At 47.2% G+C, this 23467-nt stretch overlaps 1 protein-coding gene across 1 annotated transcript in view; it reads right to left on the bottom strand.

The window, feature by feature from the left end:
* SYNDIG1L (synapse differentiation inducing 1 like) overlaps window positions 1-14630 on the bottom strand; it is a 54399-nt gene extending 39769 nt beyond the window's left edge. The window contains exon 1 of the mRNA XM_081866244.1: window positions 14221-14630. The gene's annotated coding sequence lies outside the window, so the exon portion shown is untranslated. The remainder of the gene's footprint in view (window positions 1-14220) is intronic.
* Between the last annotated feature and the right edge of the window lie 8837 nt (window positions 14631-23467).

Below are 23467 nucleotides of genomic sequence, written 5' to 3'. Positions count from 1 at the left end.
TATTATGAGTTTCTTTTCCTCCCTGGACTCCTCATCTGTTTTATTCCAGCCACTCTGCTGACATCAAGCTGGTGAAGGCTGCTCTAAAAGCTTCCAGGCTAGGCTGCTGGTGACCTCTGAAGACCATTCACAAATTCAAATTTCACAATGAAATATATTATGCTCGTGGAGCCAGTACTGTGCGATATCCTTATAGCATAATGCCGTTGTCATCAGAATTCCGTCCCACTGTGATAATGGAGTCGACGCCCTAGTGTGTTTAAGACTGCAGCCTTGATTAGCAGTGGCTTGGATGCAAATATTGTTAATTGTGGGTACATTTGAAGACTTGAGTTAGGGTGGTGGGAGACAGATTAGGGTGAAACCTTGCAACTGCACAAGGTATTTGTGTGTTCAGACCCAGAAACCTCCCTCCTAAATAAATTCACACTTGACTCAAATTTTGGTTTGGTTTTTGGCAGAATCTAGGCCACAACTTTATTGATTACAGAAAGTGACTGGTTCCATAGGCTCTGGTTCTATCTGTAACTGGTTCCATAGGCTCTGGTTCGACTAGCTCCCTGCCATGCAGGTAGCGCTGACCCAGGGTTCCAGCATAGGTCAGTCAAGGGTGAACACCTGGATAAGCAGAAAGCCGGGAACAGGTTATCTCCGTCACCCAAATGTCCCCCTGAACTCAGGCACAGGCACAACCCCCTCTCAGGGGTTGACCAAACCATCGAGTCCCTGGATTCTTTTAATGGATTATCCTTCACATAGCGATGGTGAGAGCGATCTCCCATCCCTATCACCTGAACCAGAGCCTATCTGCAACCTTACAAGTTGTGACGATTTGCAGAAACCCAAATGGCACCAGCCAATCAGCCAAGTGGGGAAAATTCCTGTTGTGCCCCTGTCCCAACGACAGATGACACACTACGGCATAGCAAGGTCAAGCGCAAAGCCCTAAAAGTAGGGAGATGTGGGTGGGTGTTCCGAATGCATGTGCTGAAAGAGGAAGCTCTGGGTCACGTGTATAGGCATAAATAGGTCCCTGGAACCGTTTGGACTGAGTCCCATTGGCCAGATTGTACCCAGCTTCGAGGGACCTACCAATCGGGTGTTGTGGCTGACCAATCGTACTCACCCACAACACAGGGTGTGGGTTTTCCAGGTCTCACTGCAATATGTACCCTCTTTAAGGGAGGACCCGATTTGGGCAAGATGCAGAGAAAGTGAGGTACGCTTAGATTCCATTGTAATTAACCTGACCGTTATGTACTCAGGTCCGATTGCTTACATTTTTAGGAAACTATGAACATAAGAAAAGCCTGCTGGATCAGGCCAATGGTCCATCTATAGTCCAGTATCCTGTTCTCACATACCTGTGGGAAACCTGCAAACAGGGCCCAAGCACAAGAGCAATCTCCCTTCCTGCAGTTTCCAGCAACTGGTATTTAGGAACATTACCATAGCCATCCTGGAGGGTTTTCTTAAATGTAATGCTGTGCACCATATGGGCCATTCCCTGGTAGTTGAAACAGAAGTGACAACACATGGAGATAACATGGGTATTGGGAAATTCCCCCCCCCCCAAAAAAACCAAATCCCAACAGAATTGGCAAATTCTATCAACTGCTACGCTCACAAATGCTGGTCCTACCCCCTAATCATAAAATACACTCCTTAAATAGATATGTTGCCTGCTGTTGCTATCACTACTGTTTCACTCATAAGGCAATTGTTAGCAATTATTGTTATTAATCGATTTTCCTTGTTAGTTAATGTTGTTAAACTGAGGGGCAAAAGAACCTTATGTTTGACAAAAGCAAGTAAATATGCAGTAACTTATCCTTGCTGTCTTCTTATGCCTCCTTAACTTCTTCATACGTTAACAAAAATGGACAGAACAATATAAATTGCTGATATATATGTGTTTCTAAAATGCATAAATTGCATCCATTCAGAGAGCTTTCCCCTAATATATAATATGGCAATTTTTTCTCCTGCCGCCTCTAAATTCCATTCTCTACTTTTGCTCTACCCATTGTTCTGTCTTCCTTTCCCAATATGACAAGGACTATTGCTATAATTGTCTTACAGTACCCATAATACTTTGCTCCCAAGTAATGATAATAATACTGTACATTAAAAGAACATACCAACTACAGTCTATATTTAGTAGTACTCTGCTGTCACTTTTACAAGCATACTTTGTATTTTAAAAGCTGCACATTTTCATTTTATCTTTTTGAATCTCTGAAATATGTCGCAAAGATACAAAAGGCTGGAGGATAAAAAAAACTCTTCTATTCAAAGGCGGGGGTGGGGCCTTTCATTTGCTGAAAGTTTTATAGAATACTCAACTTAGATTAATGGCTGGCGTCCTACGAAATTCTTACTTTTGCGGTGTATAGCAAAAATAAAAACGTGTTTTTCTGGTGGCTCAAAAAGTGGGTTCCATAGGAGCCAACTCTTAGGGGCCAAGGTCCCAAACAAAATATCTGAGCCCTCCCCGCAACAAGTTGATGGGCTTTGCCATTCAACTGGTGTGTGTGCTTTCTGTCATGTGATCAATTAGGTGGGGTGGGTCTTACCTTCCCCCCACCAATATTTTATTCAAGTTGGCCCCCCTGGATTGGTTCCTTTCCTTTTCACAATTTTGTGTCACAGGAATGATCCTTACAGAACACTCTAAAATTCTGAAGTGAGGAGACGTTATCCGAAAATCAACCTGTGAAAAACAGAAATGTGTGCCATAATTCAGATCACGGTAGCTACATTTTTCCAATAAGGCAAATATGTGGTACTTTCCCATGTTATGATTTTAGATGGTGACCTGAATAACAGGAACACTTCTGTGACTAAAAGATAATAATAAATTATTTGATTAATTAAAATTCTTGCGAAATTTGGCATGAATTCAAAATCTGGTAAATTTCTCCCGGTAGGAATATTGCCCTCCCTAGCATATCAGAACGACAATATCACTCAGAAAAGCCTCTGTCTCATAGGCAGGGCTGGGGATTGTATTGAGTGAGGAAGCTGTTGGGAAGGGGCTCATGGAAAAGATCCCAGGTTCAATCTCTGATTTCTCCAGGTAGAGCTGGGAAAAGGTCCTAGAGTCTAAAATCCCTAGAGAACTGGAGACAGTGCAGAGTGAGATGGATCGAAAGAGCAGCCAAAGTGGTCAAGGGGATGGACTGTGACTCCCCTATGAATAACGGTTGCAGCGTTTGGGACTTTCTAGTTCTGAGAAAAGGCTTGTTAGAGATGACATGATATAAGTTAATAAAATTATGCATGTGACTTTCTTTAACTTACAAAAGCAAAAAGTCTGTCTAGAAATGCATGCTGCCTCTCTTACTGAATATGCAAAGAATGATTTGATTCATGGGTAGGCAGACTAAGGCCTGGGGGCTGGATACGGCCCAATTGCCTTCTAAATCCAGCCCGCAGACGGTCTAGGAATCAGTGTGTTTTTACAGGAGTAGAATGTGTCCTTTTATTCAAAATGCATTTCTGGGTTATTTGTGGGGCCTGCCTGGTGTTTTTACATGAGTAGAATGTATGATTTTATATAAAATGCATCTCTGGGTTATTTGTGGGCATAGGAATTCATTCATATATATTTTTTTCAAACTATAGTCCAGCCCCCACAAGGCCTGAGGGAAAAAGTTTGCTGACCCCTGATTTGATTCCCAGAGGACTACATGTCCCAAAGGCACCTACTTTATTTAAGAATGATAAGTCTTTTGTTGAGAAATGCGTACCTATCCTTAACAAAATTATGCATGGCCAAAAGACAGTGGATAGTGAAAAGTGCCCCCCCTGAAACCCTTTCATAACACTCATGCGGCTGAATGTTGGAAGATTCAGAGCAGAGAATACACTTCATAAGGCACAGCCTTAAACTATGGAACTCACTCCCACAAGAGGCAACAATGGCCACCAACTTGGGCGACTTCAGAAGAGGATTGGACAAATTCATGGAGGATAAATCTACCAAGGGCCACTAACCACGATGACTGTACTCTGCCTCCACAGTTGCTGCTTCTGAATACCAGTTGCTGGAAACCAAGGGAGCAGAGAGTGATCTTGTGATGGCCTGGGACTTGGGCTCTGATTCGGAGCCAGAGGAGTCTCTTTGCCTCAGGCAGCAGCTGAACCTAGTCTGGGGCCTGATTCTGGAGAGCCCCAGTCTGCACAGGTTCCCCTGCAACAAGCACCAGCTGGGCCGAGTCAGGGGCCTGAGCCTGCCCTGGCTCCAGATGCAGGGATTACCTCGTTGCCTTCAGCTGGACAATCACTTACAGCTGCTGCACTACCAGTTTGGTCAGGGTAGACTGAGGCAGCCCCTGGGTCTAGTAACCCACCGACGTGTCCTGAGCTGCAGAGACTCAGGTCTGAGAGAAGGAGAGACCTGAGAACTCGCACGAGGAGTGCTCGCCTTTGGGCAAGATAGGGAGGTGAGTCACTGGGGGATCAGGACTGGCCGTTACCGCAACAGAGATAAAAGGCTGCTGGACCCCGTCCCAGGTTGCGGGAGCAACGTTGCTGTTTGCCAGAACCTGCCTGTGATCCTGTGCCTGACCTTGCCTGGTTTCCTGCCTCGTGTCCTGCCTTGGCCCTGTAGGACTGACTCCTCGCGGAACCCTTGGATTTGGGTCGGACCTGGACCATGTTACTCGGGTTACCCCTGTTGGTTTCTGCTTCCCTCACTGAGCAGCAGCTGCATGTCACAAGACTATGTTTTCATTCCACAGTTCTGTTACTGTTGGGTTCCCACGGGAAAGGGAGACTGGATGTGACGTACACTGGTTTCCTGTTTCCCCCCCCCTGTCGTTTCTTTGTGGAGAGTTGCTCTCTGCTCTCACAGCGAAATAAAATAGCAATGTAGCCAAACCGGCCTCATCCTTTCATTGCGGACTACGAGATTACACTCTGCTGGGCTCAGGACAAGACGAGCCATATCAGCTCCAGATGGGCCGGAGCTGAATAAACTAACAACCCCTAGCTCCAGCAAAGATCTTGTGCACAAATCCTGCTTGCGGGTTTCTCACAGGCATCTGGTTGGCCACTGTGAGAACCGGAAGCTGGACAAGATGGGCCATCGGCCTGATCCAGCAGGCTCATCTCATGTTCTTGTATTCTGTTGGTCTAATAGCGTAAGGCAGTTTTCTTCATTCCTATGATCTTGGAAGCTACAACTTCTCCCTGACTCAGTTTTCTAAGCCTTTCAGCAAAAATATGTTCAGTCCCCTCTCCTCATATATACCTGAGTTTCCCCATTTACTAGGAACCTGTCCTGTTTTCTGTTCTCTCTGCTGGTAAATCCCTGTCCCTATATTTGACTTTTGTAACATTGTCCCTACTCGTCATTCTTCATGGTTCACCTCTCCCCTCCGGCTCTCTGGAATTTAAATCTCTGAGTGGGGTAGTGGCAGAGGATGCAACTTGTCTCTAATGCATATGCATGTGGATACACATGTAAAGACGATAACACTATGCAGTTCACATTCTGTTGAGGATCATTTCATAATACTGATAATAGCTTATGGAGCAGAGTTATTTTTCTAACACACCTTTACAAGAGGAAGAAACGTTTTCTTATTTTTTAAAACAGAGCTATCACAGAGTGCATGCGAACAACAGAGAGAAATCTGAAATGGGGAGGTGTGGACCAGATAGTAATCTTGGTATGAATCACAGGGGTGCTAGAAATCTGCCCCTTTTATCTATGACAGTGCTGCACAATGGTTAGAATGTCAGGCTAGCACCTTGGAGTCCAGAATTCAAATCCCCCACTTAGTCATGAAGTTCACTGCATGACCTTGGGCCAGTCACCATCTTTCAGCCTAACCTGTAAGGTCCATAGAGGAAAGTTGGGATATAAATTTAACATTAAATAATACTGGAAGAGTGTGCATCTAAGGCATTTTAGAAAGACAGGATAGATTGGAATTGGGAGAAGCCATGTTCAGTTCTGTTCTGCTGTGGCCAGGATGGTTCTCAAGTATCCTAAGATTGTAGGTAGTTCTAAAGACTTGAGCAGACATTGGAAAGCCACCTTGGCCAAGAAAAGGCTTTCTGCCCATGTGTGACATCACCTGTAACCAGGGAAATCCCTTATAGACATGTAGTGGAATTTAGTAAAGGTAAAGGACGCCTGACAGTCAAGTCCAGTCGTGAATGACTGTGGGGTTGCGGTGTTCATCTCGCTTACTGGCCGAGGCAGCCAATGTTTGTCCACAGATAGTTTTTCCGGGTCATGTGGCCAGCATGACCAAGCCACTTCTGGCGAAACCAGAGCAGCACACGGAAATGCTGTTTATCTTCCCGCCGGAGTGGTACCTATTTATCTACTTGCACTTTGACGTGCTTTTGAACTGCTAGGAGCTGGGACTGAGCAACGGGAGCTCACCTCGTTGCAGGGATTTGAACTGCCAACCTTCTGATTGGCAAGCCCTAGGCTCAGTGGTTTAGACCACAGCGCCACCAGTGTCCTGTGTGGAATTTGGTAGATTTCAGTAAATAAGGCTTCATTCTGGTCCCAGTTCAGTTCTGTTGCAGCTGGAACCACTTTCACATCACCAAATCCTCAGCAGAATTCAGCAGCACCCCTACAAATAAATGTTGTGCCTTGAGTTAGGGACAGCAGTAGCTGGAGAGGAGACGTGAACCCCACCCCCATCCCCCTCTCTCTTTCCATTCATCTCTAGTTCCAGGAAAAGGCAGCTGCCAGCAAATGGCTCCAGCACAAGAGAGGTCTCAAATGTCCTTTCTAATTCTGAGATGTGCCAACCCCTATTCACAAGTGCGTGAGGTGTGCTGTGGAAGGCCTAGTGACAAGGAGGTGAAGGTAGTTTTGCCATACAGAGGCAGGCACAAGGAGATGGCAGATGGATTTTTTAAAGGGAACCATCGTGCTGTGAGCAGGCCTCACCGAAGAACAGTGTGATCTTATTACCAGCATCTCTGTCCTTCCTTTCGCTCACCTCCCCACCCCATTACTTTCCTGCTTGTTTTCTTCTTTGCTTTGTTGCTCCTGTGATGGAAGATGGAAGCTCTTGCAGTGAGAGTTTTCTGCTGATTTCTATTAAGTGCCCAGCAAGTCTTTAGGTGTTAGAAAAACATTAAGTGATAAAAAATAAAATAAAAAGATTCGGAGATTTGAAACTGTGCCGCCTCATGCAATCTTACTTGAGAAACACATTTATTTAGGCACAGTTATGGTCCTGGCACAGAGACAAACACTGGAAAGCTGACATAGACTGTAAATAAGCAAGGGGTATTCAGATAAACAGCAAGGAATGGAGGTGTGGGAGGTATGGAGGGTGGTCTGATGTAGCTTCTTCATTAGAAGTCTGGAGATTGGACCAGAAGACTATAATGAGATTCAGAGATGATACTAAATCAGAAGAAGCTGCAAACCTCAGTGAGGATAGAGAAATTTACATGCATCCATCTTTTCCCGAACCTACTAAGGCCAAGGTAGATGACATTTAAAATGATATAGAGTTCCATTCCAACTGGAATACCGATTAATGGTGGTGGGGGGATAAGCATACTTGAGAAAGTCAGTGATGTACAAGAGAAGGGAACCTCATGGAACAGAGAAAGATCTAGCCCCAGGTCATTCATTTCCCTAGTCATTTTGCAACAAGGCTATGTTGAGAGTTGTGAAGGCAACAAAGGAACATGGGAAGCTGCCTCGTACACAAAGACAGACCGTTGGTCTATTGAGTTCAGTACTTTCAAAATGATGCTCAGCGGCTCTCCAGTTTCAGACAGGGGTCTCTCTTGAACCTGGGGCCTTCTGCACTCAAAGCAGCTGTTCTGTGACTGAGCTTTGACCCTTCCCCCTCTCTGTAAAATGGGATATACCCATGGGATATACCTCGGGTTACATACGCTTCAGGTTACATACGCTTCAGGTTACAGACTCCACTAACCCAGAAATAGTGCTTCAGGTTAAGAACTTTGCTTCAGGATGAGAACAGAAATTGTGCTCTGGCGGTGCGGTGGCAGCAGGAGGCCCCATTAGCTAAAGTGGTGCTTCAGGTTAAGAACAGTTTCAGGTTAAGAACAGACCTCTGGAATGAATTAAGTACTTAACCCAAGGTACCACTATACTTGGTTACACTTAGCAACCACCTTTTCGGTATAGGAACTAGTTATGAAAGGGATTATTCCAGTTATGTGGAAATCCAGTGATACGTTGACTAATCTAGAATAAATCATTGGGGTGGGGTGATTAATCAGTTCAAGAAAGAGTTGTTTTTAAGAAAAAATAATTCAGGAAATATGAGAAAATATATTTATTTTTGGCTTATTCTCATAACTGATATGAGTCTTGTGGGACACTAGATAGCCAGTATGGTCTAGTGGTTAGATTCTTGGACTAGGACCAGGGAGACCAGGATTCAAATCTTATTGGGTGACCTTGAGCCAGTCATTAATTCCCAGCCTGCCCTGCCCCACAGGGCCCTTGAGAAGATAAGATGGAGGAGGGCAGGACTATGAATGCTATTTCGAACACTTTAGAGGAAAGGGAGAATATAAATGATGTAAGTAAGTAAACAGGTAAATATGATAATGTAGGGATACTTTATTATTATAAAAAAGCCTCTTTTGATGGATTGTATGCTGCATGTCATTACAGCATCCTGCTTTTCAAAATGAAGTAAAATATAATTAAAATAATAGTGCATTAATAAAACTCCACACATTATGCATGTCCAGAGGGGCTGATTGATTAAACTTTTCATTGTGCCTCAGATCAAAAGCAAAACAAAGAGAGACAGAAAACCAGGCTCAGATGTTGCATTTGTGGTATGATAGAACCTGAGGAATGATGAGGAGAACAGAGGGCGAAGATAAAGCAAAGTTGCTTTTCACCGACGGGCTGTGCTGAGCTGCGTCCATGCATGCAGTAGGTGCTGCCAGTGCGTTCTGGACAAGGTGTCCTCTGTATGGGACTTCACTAGAAGTGGCAGCAAAAAACATGACCTCTCCCCAAATAGCAGATTTCCCAAGCCCCTGTAATGTAGAGATAACAGAAAGCTGTTACACCCAGTCCGGGGTAGTTCGCACTAATATGTACACCTCTTAATTTGCTGTAATGATTCACAGCTGAATGTGTGAACTGACTCAATTAACAGCATTGAACCTAAAGTATATATGAGCAATGCTATGATGCTGGCCCTGTGATGACTAATTCGGTCTCACCCATGCAAGCCGCAGCTTCATGCTTGTGTCATCAAGTTAGAAAAATGCAAATGTGTCTTTGTAGAGGAGCATAACCTCTGGGAACGCAAAAAGCTGCTTTTCACCAACTGAGCCCAGCATTTGTCCCTTCTGATTGACAGAGGTCTTTCCGCTCACCTGTTACCTGGTTCTTTTAATTGGGGGCATCAGGGATTGAATCAAGGATCTCCTGCATGCAACACAGGTGCTATATGGAATCCCACAGGAATAGAAACCTCACAAAATATTCGCTTTTGTGACTCATTCACATTCCTCAGCTGCAGTGCAACAAGGAAGGGAATAGCTTACACTCTTCTGGAACTACAGAAAGGCTTGGGCGTATATTCGCCACCTCTGCATTTCGGATGTCCACGTGGGAAATACAGTCAGTTCCTTAGGATTTGGTGTCCTCAGCTTTCATATTTTTAAACAAGTTATTAGGATTACTAACCGAAGAGGTTGGAAGCATAATGCCAAAGGTTATTGGATCAAAGGATGGCTGAATGTGGCTTGTAATGGCCAGAGTTTTTGGGCTCTGTACAGCTCCTTCCACTTCCCCTACATTTATTCTGGACATTCTCAAAGTGTTTCTTTCCCTTTATCTTCTTGTGCTTTGCACCTGAGTGGTTGAAATTGTGGGTCTTAAGAGGAGAAAATACTTAATAAATATATATAAAAGTGTAGACCTTTTTGTACAGCACATAATGTAGGCTTCTTTGACGTGTGAGGGTCGGCTTGACTGGAGTTGTCCAGTACTCATGGAGAGCTCTGCCCTTAGCACTGACCCAACAGAACTTTTATGTCTCTCACATCTAAAACCTTCAGAGGCAGCTGCCTTGATCTTAAAAAAAAAAAAAGGCTGGGGAATAAAGCAAAACTGACACTCAGAGATTTGTCTTGTAAAAGTGCTTGTAATACATCTCTCTTGGGAAATAATTTCCCAAATGCTCAAAAGACACTGCAGAAGGAAGGAGCAAGGAAGGCTGAGACAGACGGGAGGAGAAAATTAGATGACGATTTTCAGAGTGATGTAATTTTGGGAAGAGGTTAGTGCAGGAAGGAAGGAAGATACAGCTGTGGGAACTAATGATTGCATGCAAATGCGGGCAACAACCCCCATGATCCTTCTCAAAAAAAACCTTTCTCTATCCCCTCACCTCTTTATCTGCATCCCACAACAGGGGACCAATCATGTCTTTGTCCTCTGCAAATGTCATTTGGATCTTTGCCAGGGGGGGATGCCTTGGGGGTGTGTGTGATTTGAATTCAAAAGGGGGGATGGGAGACAGAGAGTTAAGGATGAGCAAAGTGTTAATTTCTCCATCAACCAGCAGCAAAGTTGTTTTTTTCTGGTTCTTGGAAATTTGTGATGTGCTTACATCACCACCTGCCTGCTTCTATGCCATTGGTGCAACCTCCCCAAACACACCTCATGCCACTATCCTGAGTTAGGTGGGTCTGCAGAAGATGGGTGCTTGTGTCCACACTCCCCCCTTTCAGCATTCCCAGCAGGATTATGGAATTCCCGAGCTGTGATTGTTTATGTGTGCTACAAAATTGAGAGGCAATGGCATTTTTGACTCTTCAGCAAAGCCAGAACAGCCAATTCATTCCAGGTTTTAAAAGTCAATTAATTTCCATGCTTCTAACCAACCCATTAAAGTATCACTGAATCGAGAAGCTATTTTAAAGAACATTTCATGCCAAAAGAAAAGGGAGGGAGAAAAGGAGTGTGGAAAGGTTCCTATGAACGAAAACCACGCATTGTTTGAAAAGCCATTTTAGACATATTGCCTAGAATAAAAGAGATTTGTGTGGCTGACTTTAAACAACCACCTTTCACAGGAAGGCAGTTCTAACAAAAAATGATTTAAACTCCATGCTTTAGTCCTGCAATTAATTAATGAATCGGTGTGTGACAATAAGGTAGCCAGCATGAGAAGTCAGGACTAGGTTGAGGGATGAAAGGAGGCGCAGTTGGGAAGTACTTTAACTGTAACGAAAGATCCCACCCTCATCTAACAAGGCAATGTTGTTATTGGGGAATATATTGCAAGATGCAGAGGTATTTAAGCAGAAGCTGGACAGGCTTCTGTCAGCGATGCTGTAAATTCTGGCACTGAGCAGAGGCTGGGTGAGATTACCTCAAAAGTCTTTGCTAGTTCTACAATTCCTATGCTTCTATGTGTCCTTCATGAGCTTATGTCAGCATGACACCAAAATGTTGTCAGGCAGAGAATGAGACCTTAGTTTCCTATACCCAAAAAGGCAAGGTGCTAATTTACCTCAGAGTAGCTACCTGTCCAGCCCTAAACAGTTATGAGAGGTTGTTAAGCAGAGATAAGTAGGAGTCTACCCTCAGGGCAACTGTAGCTTATGTTTAGGGCAGGGGTCCCTGATCTTTTTGGACCAGTGGGGGCACATTTGGAAATCTAAGAAACTGTCATGGCCCTCCACAAAATATCCATTTCACAGAAGAAAAACTGGTGATGCTCAGACCTCCCCACAGGGAGTAGACAGGAGGTCTACATTCTCACACATGAACCAACAGAGATAAAAAGCAGGCAACACCCCTCAAAAAGCAGGCAGCACCCCGTAAGCAACAACAACCCCTCAAATCCTCATTTAAACACACACATACACACACACAAGTGGCAGAGGCCATTGGCAGGGATGCTATATTGTGGACCCCAGGTTTTGGACAAGACAGAAAGAGGCAGCAACTGCCCTGGAGTAACTCTAACTAATTTGCCTAGAGGAGGAGTAACCAACATAATCTGCGCTAGATGTTGCTGGACTTTTAACTCCTATGAGCCCCAGAGGGCATGTCAAATGGTCAGGGATGATGGGAGTTGTAGAATCATAGACTTATGGAATTGGAAGGGACCACAAGGGTCATCTAATCCAACCCCCTGCAATCTTTAGCCTGATGTGGGGCTTGAACCCATGAACCTGAGATTAAGAGTCTCCTCTACCAACTGAGCTAGTTATAAAAACACCTGAAAAGCAGCACATTGACTACCACTGGCACAAAAAGATGATGTCTCCACCAGCCGCCAAGTGACCCTGAGTCTCAGAACAGGTAAGCCACACCTTCAGATTCATGGCTTCATGGGGCAGGGAACATATTAGAGGTCTGGCTGTGGGCCGAATGGCAGTGAAAGTGCAGGAGAGAGACATTCGTAACACAGGACTGGAGTTTTCACATCTCAAAGTGCCTTTGAGCCTCCCTCGCACTGCATGTGCGCATGAGTGGATGTAGCTCAAGGCAGCCAGAAAGCGGAAAAGAGCCATTTTAAAAAAACGAATATACTTCCCAGCCAATATTAGTTAATATTACATTCCACATTACAGGCCAATTTGAGCAAAAAGCCATTTAAAACCTTGGGTACAGGAGTGCCATAGACTAGAACGACAGATGGCACACACTCTTTAAGCATCGCTGCCACACAGAGTCTGTCCCAAATTCTGATGGAGCCTAAAAAGGATGAAAGCAGGTGAGACAAGGAGAGTGGCTCTATCTGAGCATCCCTTGTGGGGCCTGCCGTGCCCAAGCAAACCCAGGCAGCCCAGGCTGGAATTGCAGCAAACTGGGCTTCACTCCAAACTTGTGACAGTAAAGCTTTCTCAGTTCTCAGCCAGCTTTTTCTCCCATCCTGCTTTACCTCTTGGCTGCTGTCTAAAGAAGAGGTACCAGTCCAAGAAAACACTTCTAGGTAGCTTGTAAACTCTGATTAGAGGAAAATCACGCCTGGGTGATGACTGCATACCTCATCCAACTTAACTTCTGTGTCAGGCATAGTCTCCTGCCAAGCACAAGCAAATGTCTTCAGAGACGAATGGCACCAAGAGTTTGCCTTGGACCACATAGGTTCAGATCCTCGCGTGGCAGCAAAATACAGTGGATTATCTTGGGCTAGTCGTCCCGCTGCCTGACTTACCTCGGTGGGGCTTGTGCAGATAAAATGGGATAACCTCCCTGCTCCCCCCTCGCAAAATCCTTTGTATTCCCTAAGCCTCAAAGGACCCCTTCCCAGCCCTCCTGAGTGAGGAGGGAGGCATTGTTGTTCTTCCCTCCTGCCTTCTTCTTGGGGTGGGGGTTAGGCGCTTTCCCTCAAGAAATTCAAAGTGCCCAAGATGAGCAGCCACATCTTCCCCCTCCTCGGCTCACCGGGGACCGTGGGCTGGCTCTTAGAGGGATGCTCAGTCCTAAACACGCTTACGCAGAAAGAAGTATTGTGAAGGCAAAAGGGTTTCATTGTGTAACCCGGGGCGCATCGACTCCCATTAGACGCTGCGGAACTTCCACGCGTGGAAACATGCTTAAGAGCGGGGGTTCATGTTTTGCCACTGCCTGGCTCTCTTTCGAGTCTCTCCCCCCGCGCTCCTGTGGCGCCCTGGCAGCGCGAAGTTCAGGCTGCCGCCGGAGCCGGAGGAGGAAGCGACCACAGCAGGTGGCTTTCTCTCCGGAAAGTGCAGCCCAACCGTCCGGGGAAAGGCATTTCGGAGGCAGGGAGACCCTGCCCAGCTGGGGCTGTCTGTCGAGGACCAGGAGTCGTCCACTCAACTGGTCTAGCAAACCCAACACGCAGAGATTGTCCCCGCGCCCCTCCCCAGGGCATCGGGGCGCTTGAGAAGCCTGCCTTCCCAGTGGGTTCCTCCGACAGCCGCTTACTTAGGATGGGAGCAAGTTCAAAGGGGACTCGCTTCTGAGCAGATGCGCACACGAGGGCGCTGTCCACGGGGCGTGCCTGGAGGAGCCACATATTCCCCAAACTTCATTCAAAGAGTCGCCCATTCGCCCTCAGATTCCCCCCCCCAGCCCACCCACATATGATAGGCTGCTCCCCACTCCGGGACCCCCGCTATTGCTTTCTATTTTCGTTTGGCCCAATACTTTGGAGAGGAAGGCGGCGGCACTCGGGAGGTCCTCGCCGTGCGCCTCGACGGCACGCGCCCCCGGTGGGGGAAAGGTGCTCTCGGGAGCCTTACCTGAGCCCAGGAAGCTGCTTCAGCCGCCGAGTTGGAGGGAGCCGGACGCAGGCATCCTTGTCCCTCCCCCGGGCGCGGCCGATCCTTGCCTCGGGGCCCCTGCCTTCGGTGGGGAGAGCTTCAAGTAGGCGGAGGGTCAGCGTCCGGGAAGCAGCGCCGCGGCGCAGGCGGAGCCAGAGCTGGAGATGCGCCCTTGCGCGGCCGAGAGCGGCGCTGCTCCGCACAAACCTTCAGCTGCAGCAAAGCTTCCCTCCGCTTGCGAGCCGGAGACCCCTGCCGAGCGGAGTATCCTCTCCTCCCGCCTCCCCTCCACCCTCCCAGGGGGGGAACTGCGCCGCCAAACGGGGGCTCCGGCTGCCTCTCTCCGACTCTCCCTCTGCCCCAAGCCAGACACTTGGTATCTCCCCCCTAAACATCTTCTCCCCTCCCATTTCTCCAAGCCCCCCCCCCACTCCGCAGCCCGCCCACCCTCACTGCCGTGGCTTTTTCCTGGTCAACAATATGTCATAAGCTCAGACAGGGCTGCACGGAATGTGAGAGAATCACCAGCTTGATTCCAGCAATAAGATTGTTTTGTTTTGTTCCAGATTTGAGCCCTTCATTTCTAATTTCCAATCTGATGACTGGGAGATATTTGAACAGCCCAGTCCCTTGTTTACTCTCAGGCATAAGACTCGCTGTCTTCCATGGGACAGTTTCTCCGAGGTAACTGTGCAGAGGATCGCAGCCCCAATGCCTCATCTGTATATTTTCGGAACCATTTAGTTTATACCTATGCGTACTGGGGGGAGTTAAATAGGACAGCATCTCTAATCGATCTATAGTAATAGATGGATTTAAAAAATAATAATTAAAATGTATTTATTATAACCTGTTCTTACTTGGGGCTGCCAAGTAAGGGGCTGGGGAACTAACTTAACTGCCCAGTTTCAGCCCCAGATGTTCTCGCCTGGTCTGAGACCGGTTGGGGCTTTGGGAGCGGGGAGGGCTAGGCAAATTTGAATTTGTGCGGCTAAGACTGAGGGATGGTTTTCCTTTTTAAAATTGTGTTATCTTCAATACTCGTCCAAAGGTTCCCAAATTATGCAAACAGTAAATTAAACTGTTAATTTGAGGCTACAATCTTAAATGCAACCGACAGGGAATAAATCTTACTGAACTCAGTGGAACTTATTTCTGAATGGACATGCATGCGATTGCCCTGTAAGCTGCAAACCTATGAGCAGTTACTGGGGAGTAGGGCCCACTGAGCAGAGTGGGGCTTACTTCTGAGTAAACATACATAAATTTGGGTTCTGCCATAATCTCCAATCGATTTGCAGTGCTAATGATCAAGCAAGGATATGAAGAATGCGCTTGTCACTCAGTCTGTGTGCCCAATGGACTGATACACAAACTACAGACCACTTTTAAGACCTTTCTTCTCATGTTCTGCACCCCAAGGTGGGTAAGAGACTTGGGATTTTGTGAAAAGCCAACTGGATCCCTCTGTAATTGCTGAAAATCTGCTGAGCATTCACCAGATTACCCCTTACTGTGATGATGTATTAGTCTGGTAGATAAGGGAGCAAAAAGGTAAAGAGACCCCTGACCATTAGGTCCAGTCGTGGCCGATTCTGGGGTTGTGGCACTCATCTAGCTTTATTGGCCGAGGGAGCCGGCATACAGCTTCTGGGTCATGTGGCCAGCATGACTAAGCCGCTTCTGGTGAACCAGAGCAGCGCACAGAAATGCCGTTTACCTTCCCGCCGGAGTGGTACCTATTTATCTACTTGCTCTTTGACGTGCTTTCGAACTGCTAGGTTGGCAGGAGCAGGGACCGAGCAATGGGAGCTCACCCCGTCATGGGGATTTGAACCCCCGACCTTCTGATCGGCAAGCCCAAGAGGCTCTGTGGTTTAGACCACAGCGCCACCCGCATCCCAGATAAGGGAGTGATTGATGGCTAATTTACCCACTCTGTGGAATCTCTCTGCCAGTAGAAATTAAGAGATGCTTCCGCTTCCACTCTCCCCACCAGTCTGATTTTTGTCTAGTCTGAGTAGAAATGTTTAAATCCCTGTGGTGTTGAGCAAGTGACATGCTCCCTCATCCCACACTGAGGAAAAAGAAAAGACACCACAGGGCAGCCTTTGCCAACCGGCTGCCCTCCAGATGTCGTTGGACTACAGGTCCCATCAGCCCCAGCCAGCGGGGCTGATGGGAGTTGTAGTCAAAGAACATCTGGGGGGCATCAGGTCCGTAGGGGGACTTCCATACAGAGGAGCGCTTGATTTTGTGCACTTGAAACAGAGTAACATGACGACAGTCTTGCTGGATCAAGCAAAGATGATTCTCGTATTCTGCCTCTGATAGCCAGATATCCCTTGGAAGTTTGCAGAAGTTGTGATGATATATGGACAGCAAAATGGGCACCAATAACTTTCAGAATGGGTTAAGTCATATGCACAGAGGATGGAACCATCAGTAACAATTAGCTATGTCAGCTAAGTGGAACCTCGGTGTTCAGAGGCAGTGAAACTCTGCTTGCCAGATGCCAGGGGCAAAAGCAGGGCACGGTGGCCATAGAGACCCTAATTGATTCGCTTTCAGCATCTGCTCACCAGGTGTTGCCACAGAATGTGGAAATTCCCCTTTTGGGCAGAGATTAGTTTAGTGATATGCAGCATATGGTCTCCATGATTAAGATATCATGGTCAGACCCTGACATCTCCCACTTAAAGGATCAGGTGGTAGGTGATGAATAGGGACTGAGCTAGACTGATAAAGAAAAAGCGATTTACGGTATATGCATTGTATGTGTGACATAACATTGTGCCACCAGATGGCGACGTGGAGTCCAGTTTTCCTCTACCGGTTTTCCCTGTTTAAATTTACAATGCTTTACCAGAGGTCAGCAACCTTTTTCAGCCGTGGGTCCCTCAGACCTTGTGGGGGACCAGACTAACTATCTATCCATCTATCTATCTATCTATCTATCATCTATCTATCTATCTATCTATCTATCTATCTATCTATCTATATTGGGGGATAACAAATTCCTATGCCCCACAAATAACCCAGAGATGCCTTTTAAATAAAAGCACACATTCTACTCATGTAAAAACACCAGGCAGGCCCCACAAATAACCCAGCGATGCATTTTAAATAAAAGGGCACATTCTACTCTTGTAAAAACACGCTGATTCCCGGACCGTCCGTGGGCTGGATTGAGTAGGTGATTGGGCCGGATCCGGCCCCCGGGCCTTAGTTTGCCTACCCATGCTTTAAACTGAAACGCTTCTTTGACGTCTCTAGACCACTGGACCTGAGATGCTGTGGTGTCACCACCAGGAAAAAATGACCAGCATGGACCAATGAATATCAGGGGCCTACCAATGTGGTGCCAACAGGTACACAGGTAGTTGCAAAGGCTGCCCCTGGGGCCCACAGTGTCTCCCCAAACAGCTGAAATTAGGCTTGGAAGAAGCATTTTGCTGTAGTCAATATAATAGGCTGTGGTGTATGCTTGGCTGTGTGGTGTGTGTGTGTGTGGTGCCCACAACAGTTCCTCCAGTGTGCAAACATGCCCACAGACCCCCAAAAGGTTGGCATCACCTTGCACCATAACTATAAGGCAACTTTGTATGTTCCTATCGCAGTCCTAGCTCTCATAGCCTCTATAAGTCTCTATCCTCCATAAATTTAATGCAACCCTTTCCTAAAGTTGCCTTCAGCATTACCACAACTTCTGAGAATCCATCTCATAAGTTAAATTATGCTTATTGTGTGAAGAAGCGCTTCATCCTGTCTGCCAATCAACTGTGTTGGGTGACTCTTTTTCCTACAATTGCAAGAGAGGGAGAAAAATGCCTGCCTGCCCACCTTGCCGGTCCTCTTCATCCATCATTCCATACATAATACCTGGAAGCCATCCAGGAAGACTGTGCCTGATCCTCGTGCTGATTGTTGTCTGTCCAAAGAGCAGACTGGCAATGAGCATGATCAGCTGGGTTGGATGGCAGAGTCCCAAACAGCAAATGCTGCAGAAAAAATCTGGAGCTAGAAGCTGGTACCTCTTTCTTGTAATACTTATGGTCTAGCGCTACATCAGCCCTGGGCTCTGCTACCATCTGGAGAGGCCCTAACTTGACAGTGTAAGATATTTCTCAAGGCAAGCAACACTTGCCCCTTCTGGTACATCAGCTTTGCCATCAAGCAGCCCCTGGGTCCATCTGCAGCTCTTTCTGCTTCCTCTAGCTGGAGAGATTAGCCTGGAACCTGGACCAGAACATAAACTGCCAAGGGGGCGAAAGACTGTGCAGATCAGCAAGAGGGGCTGCTTGTGTGGGGGTTAGCCTCTTTATCACCAGCCAGCCCCCAGAGTCCATCTGCAGCTCCTTCTGCCCCTTCCATCTGGATGAAAAGACTGGCATCTGTACTGTGCCAGCAGCCGCCAGGAGCTAGAAGAGACTGCTCCCCTCTAAAGCACACCCACCCCTAAATTGCACCTTCACATGGATTTTAAGTCTAAGCCACTTTGCAGGCCAGTCTTGGCTGAAAGGCTGGGTATATCTAACATATAACAGAATAACCTGTCCCTGTGTAGCAATGCTCTGGTATCATGTCTAACAAAGCCTCGGAGGGTTTTTTGTCATCCACCCCTCTTCTTGGTTCTGCCAAACTCTTTCAAGGAGTTTTGATGTGTAAATTTACTCCAGCATAAGCTTCAACAAATGGGACGCAGGTGGCGCTGTGGGTTAAACCACAGAGCCTAGGACTTGCCGATCAGAAGGTTGGCGGTTCGAATCCCCGCGACGGGGTGAGTTCCTGTTGCTCGGTCCCAGCTCCTGCCAACCTAGCAGTTCGAAAGCACGTAAGTAGATAACCTAGCAGTTCGAAAGCACGTAAGTAGTGCAAGTAGATAAATAGGTACTGCTCTGGCGGGAAGGTAAATGGCATTTCCATGGGCTGCTCTGGTTCACCAGAAGCGGCTTAGTCATGCTGGCCACATGACCCAGAAGCTGTATGCCGGCTCCCTTGGCCAATAAAGCTAGATGAGTGCCACAACCCCAGAGTCGGCCACGACTGGACCTAATGGTCAGGGGTCTCTTTACCTTTTTGCTCCCTTATCTACCAGACTAATACATCATCACAGTAAGGGGTAATCTGGTGAATGCTCAGCAGATTTTCAGCAATTACAGAGGGATCCAGTTGGCTTTTCACAAAATCCCAAGTCTCTTACCCACCTTGGGGTGTAGAACATGGCCACATGACCCGGAAGCTGTACGTCGGCTCCCTCGGCCAATAAAGCGAGATGAGCGCCGCAACCCCAGAGTTGGGCACAACTGGACCAAATGGTCAGGGGTCCCTTTACCTTTTAAGGTGAAGAAATGCTTTTTGCCAATCCAAAGTATAAAGTACGGTACCCTTCCATTACAATCCTAATGCAGCCAGGCTGACCAGAGCTTGCCAGGGAAGTGCCTCTGGCAGGAAAAAAATGCTCACACACCCCTTACTTTCCTGTGTGTGGATCATGCATAGTCTGTAAAATGACTCAACCTTAGTTGTACATACAAAGTTCTGAAGGGATCATAGAATCATAGAATTGTATAGTTGGAAGGGACCCTAAGGATCATTTAGTCCAACTGATTCTATTCCTCAGCTTCCCTCCCCTCCCTCCCTCCCTCCAGAATTTCTTTCTCACACAGTAGCAAATACACAGGGGATCCTATCTTCTGCTTCACTGGGGAGAGCCAAGCAGCCTCTCCAGATTTTCCAACTCTCCCTCTCTCCGCATAAAATTGTAAATGAGCCTTCTTCAGTTTCATGGGGAAAGGGAAAGGATGGAGCTTGTGGCTGCCAGTTCACTTTTTCATCTTTCTTGCTGGCTGAAGCCCAGATTTGATGGAAGGTTGCGAGCCTCAATGGCTGCCCAGACACTGAGGTCCAGCTTTGAGGGCCTTCTGGCAGTTCCCTCCCTGCAAGAAGTGAGGCTACAGGGAACCAGGCAGAGGGCCTTCTCAGTAGTGGCGCCCGCCCTGTGGAACGCCCTCCCATCAGATGTCAAGGAAATAAACAACTATCTGACTTTTAGAAGACATCTGAAGGCAGCCTGTTTAGAGAAGTTTTTAATATTTGATGTTTTATTGCTTTTTAAAAATTATTATTCATATTCTGTTGGGAGCCACCCAGAGTAGCTGGGGAAACCCAGCCAGATGGGTGGAGTATAAATATTAAATTATTATTATTATTATTATTATTATTATTATTATTATTATTATTATGGCTTCACCCAGGGCAGAAACCCTGGCTAGACCCTCCCCTAGCTATGGCTCTGCTTTTCCACAGTCCTACTTATGCCCCCCACCTATCTTTTTTCTCTCCAGCACTCCCAAATCATCCTAGGGTACAACACCTCCCACACTATAGGGCTGCTTTACACACTACAGGTTTTAGATTTATGCCTAACAGGATAACTAACACATCACATGCAAATGCTAGTGTAAGATGTAGGAGGTGCTGATTTCTAACAGAGAAGCAGGGTGAGGATGGTGGGGGAAAGAGAAGAAGTATGAGGCCATGACTCTGGCAACCGCTTCTCCATTCCAAATGGCCCTTTTGACATTTTGTGTCAGAAAAAGGCACCTTCCTATGTTCCTATTTAAGGGGTTGTGGGTGGCTTCAATTGCCCCCAAACCCAAGACCTCTGCTCCACCTATTGTCTTTTGCATTCAGAAAGGTTTCTTTCTGGGCAAGGGCTGAGCAGTCAGAGAAATAGGGAGAGGAAGAAAGTGGCAATGTTGGGAGATATGCTTGTCCACAGGTGACAAACTGTTCTTATCCATAATCATTTTTCTGCATTAAGGTTTTGGATGAATGAGGAACTGTTTTATTTCATCCACGTAGATACCACTGGGAGATCAGCTGCATTGTGCTAGGTACAATGGAGAAAGAGAAAGAGACAAAGGGGCAGAATCTTTTCAACTCTGGCTCTTGGAGGCAGCTGTCTTTTTCTAACACTGGAAATGAGATAATTTCATAGGAACGAGATATCAGAGTGACTGGCTTGCGCTGTGGGTAAGACAAAGAGAATTTCCTGCACTCGCAAGATTTCACACAGGTCTTGTTCTTGCATGTTGAGGGCAGGAAATTCTACTTTGTTGGCCAGGCAAAACGTAGGCGGCCAGGATCTTGCAATTTATTTATACCTGGCTGAGCCAATCCAGAGGCCTCATATTCCCTGCCAATCACAGGCACTAATACTGCATGTCTCTATTTAGTTTATAGGGCTGGCACCAGGCTTCTGGGAACCCTGGCCACGAGTTTACTTGACAGTAGTGGCTGAATCTGGAGGCTTGCTTGTTAGTCTACTATTCCCAAAGTGCATGGTAAGAGGTTTCCCAAACCCAGCTGTTGCTACCAAGTAAACTTAAGGCTGGGAAAAGATGTGAGAGGGAGATCTGACAAGGTTTTGAGGTCCTGGCAGCTGTTCAAGAGTTCTGGGTGCTGATGCCATCCCTGAAGGGGGTGAAACAGTGGAACCTGTGAAAGCATACAGTCATTAAGTGGCTGGCAGCCTTTGCTTGACACCAGCAGCTTGCATCCATGTGTGGTGCTAACTGAGCCACTCCTGCTGCCTCCACCGCTATCCCCTGACAGTTACCAATAAAGGAATGCTTTCTCTCTCTCTCTCTCTTGTCCCACAGGGAGGCCATAAACGCCCACATCTGAGATACCAGCCCACCACTAGGATAATAATAATAATAATAATAATAATAATTTATTTATACCCCGCCCATCTGGCTGGGCCTCCCCAGCCACTCTGGGCGGCTTCCATAGAAACAAAAAATACACTAAAATTTCACACGTTAAAAACTTCCCTGAACAGGGCTGCCTTAAGATGTCTTCTGAATGTCAGGTAGTTGTTTATCGCTTTGACATCTGCTGGAAGGGCGTTCCACAGGGCGGGCGCCACTACCGAGAAGGCCCTCTGCCTGGTTCCCTGTAACTTGGCCTCTCGCAGTGAGGGAACCGCCAGAAGGCCCTCGGAGCTGGACCTCAGTGTCCGGGCAGAACGATGGGGGAGGAGACGCTCCTTCAGATATACTGGACCGAGGCCGTTGAGGGCTTTAAAGGTCAGCACCAACACTTTGAATTGTGCTCGGAAACGTACTGGGAGCCAATGTAGGTCTTTCAAGACTGGTGTTATATGGTCTCGGCGGCCGCTCCTAGTCACCAGTCTAGCTGCCGCATTCTGGATTAGTTGTAGTTTCCGGGTCACCTTCAAAGGTAGCCCCACGTAGAGCGCATTGCAGTAGTCCAAGCGGGAGATAACCAGAGCATGCACCACTCCGGCGAGACAGTCTGCAGGCAGATAGGTCTCAGCCTACGTACCAGATGGAGCTGGTAAACAGCTGCCCTGGACACAGATTTGACCTGTGCCTCCATGGACAGCTGTGAGTCCAAAATGACTCCCAGGCTGCGCACCTGGTCCTTCAGGGGCACAGTTACCCCATTCAGGACCAGGGAATCCTCCACACCTGCCCGCCTCCTGTCCCCTCAAAACAGTACTTCTGTCTTGTCAGGATTCAACCTCAATCTGTTAGCCGCCATCCATCCTCCAACCGCCTCCAGACACTCACACAGGACCTTCACCGCCTTCACTGGTTCTGATTTAAAAGAGAGGTAGAGCTGGGTATCATCTGCATACTGATGAACACCCAGCCCAAACCTCCTGATGATCTCTCCCAGCGGCTGCATGTAAATGTTGAAAAGCATGGGGGAGAGGACAGAACCCTGAGGCACCCCACAAGTGAGAGCCCAGGAGTCTGAACACTCATCCCCCACCACCACTTTCTGAACACGGCCCAGGAGGAAGGAGTGGAACCACTGTATGACAGTGCCCCCAGCTCCCAGCCCCTCAAGACGGTCCAGAAGGATGTTATGGTCGATGGTATCAAACGCCGCTGAGAGATCCAGCAGAACTAGGAAACAGCTCTCACCTTTGTCCCTAGCCCGCCGGAGATCATCAACTAGTGCGACCAAGGTAGTTTCAGTCCCATGATGAGGCCTGACTCCCGACTGGAAGGGATCCAAATGGTCCGCTTCTTCCAGGCGTGCCTGGAGTTGTTCAGCAACCACTCGCTCAATCACTTTGCCCAAGAATGGAAGATTTGAGACTGGGCGATAGTTGGCCATCGTGGCCGCATCTAAAGATGGTTTTTTAAGAAGCGGTTTAATAACCGCCTCTTTCAGTGAGTCTGGG

Source organism: Podarcis erhardii, assembly GCF_964252035.2.
Source record: "Podarcis erhardii genome assembly, chromosome: 1".
NCBI lineage: Eukaryota > Metazoa > Chordata > Lepidosauria > Squamata > Lacertidae > Podarcis > Podarcis erhardii.
The sequence above is the reverse complement of the archived record's forward strand: the minus strand, read 5'-3'. Positions and strand labels throughout refer to the sequence as shown.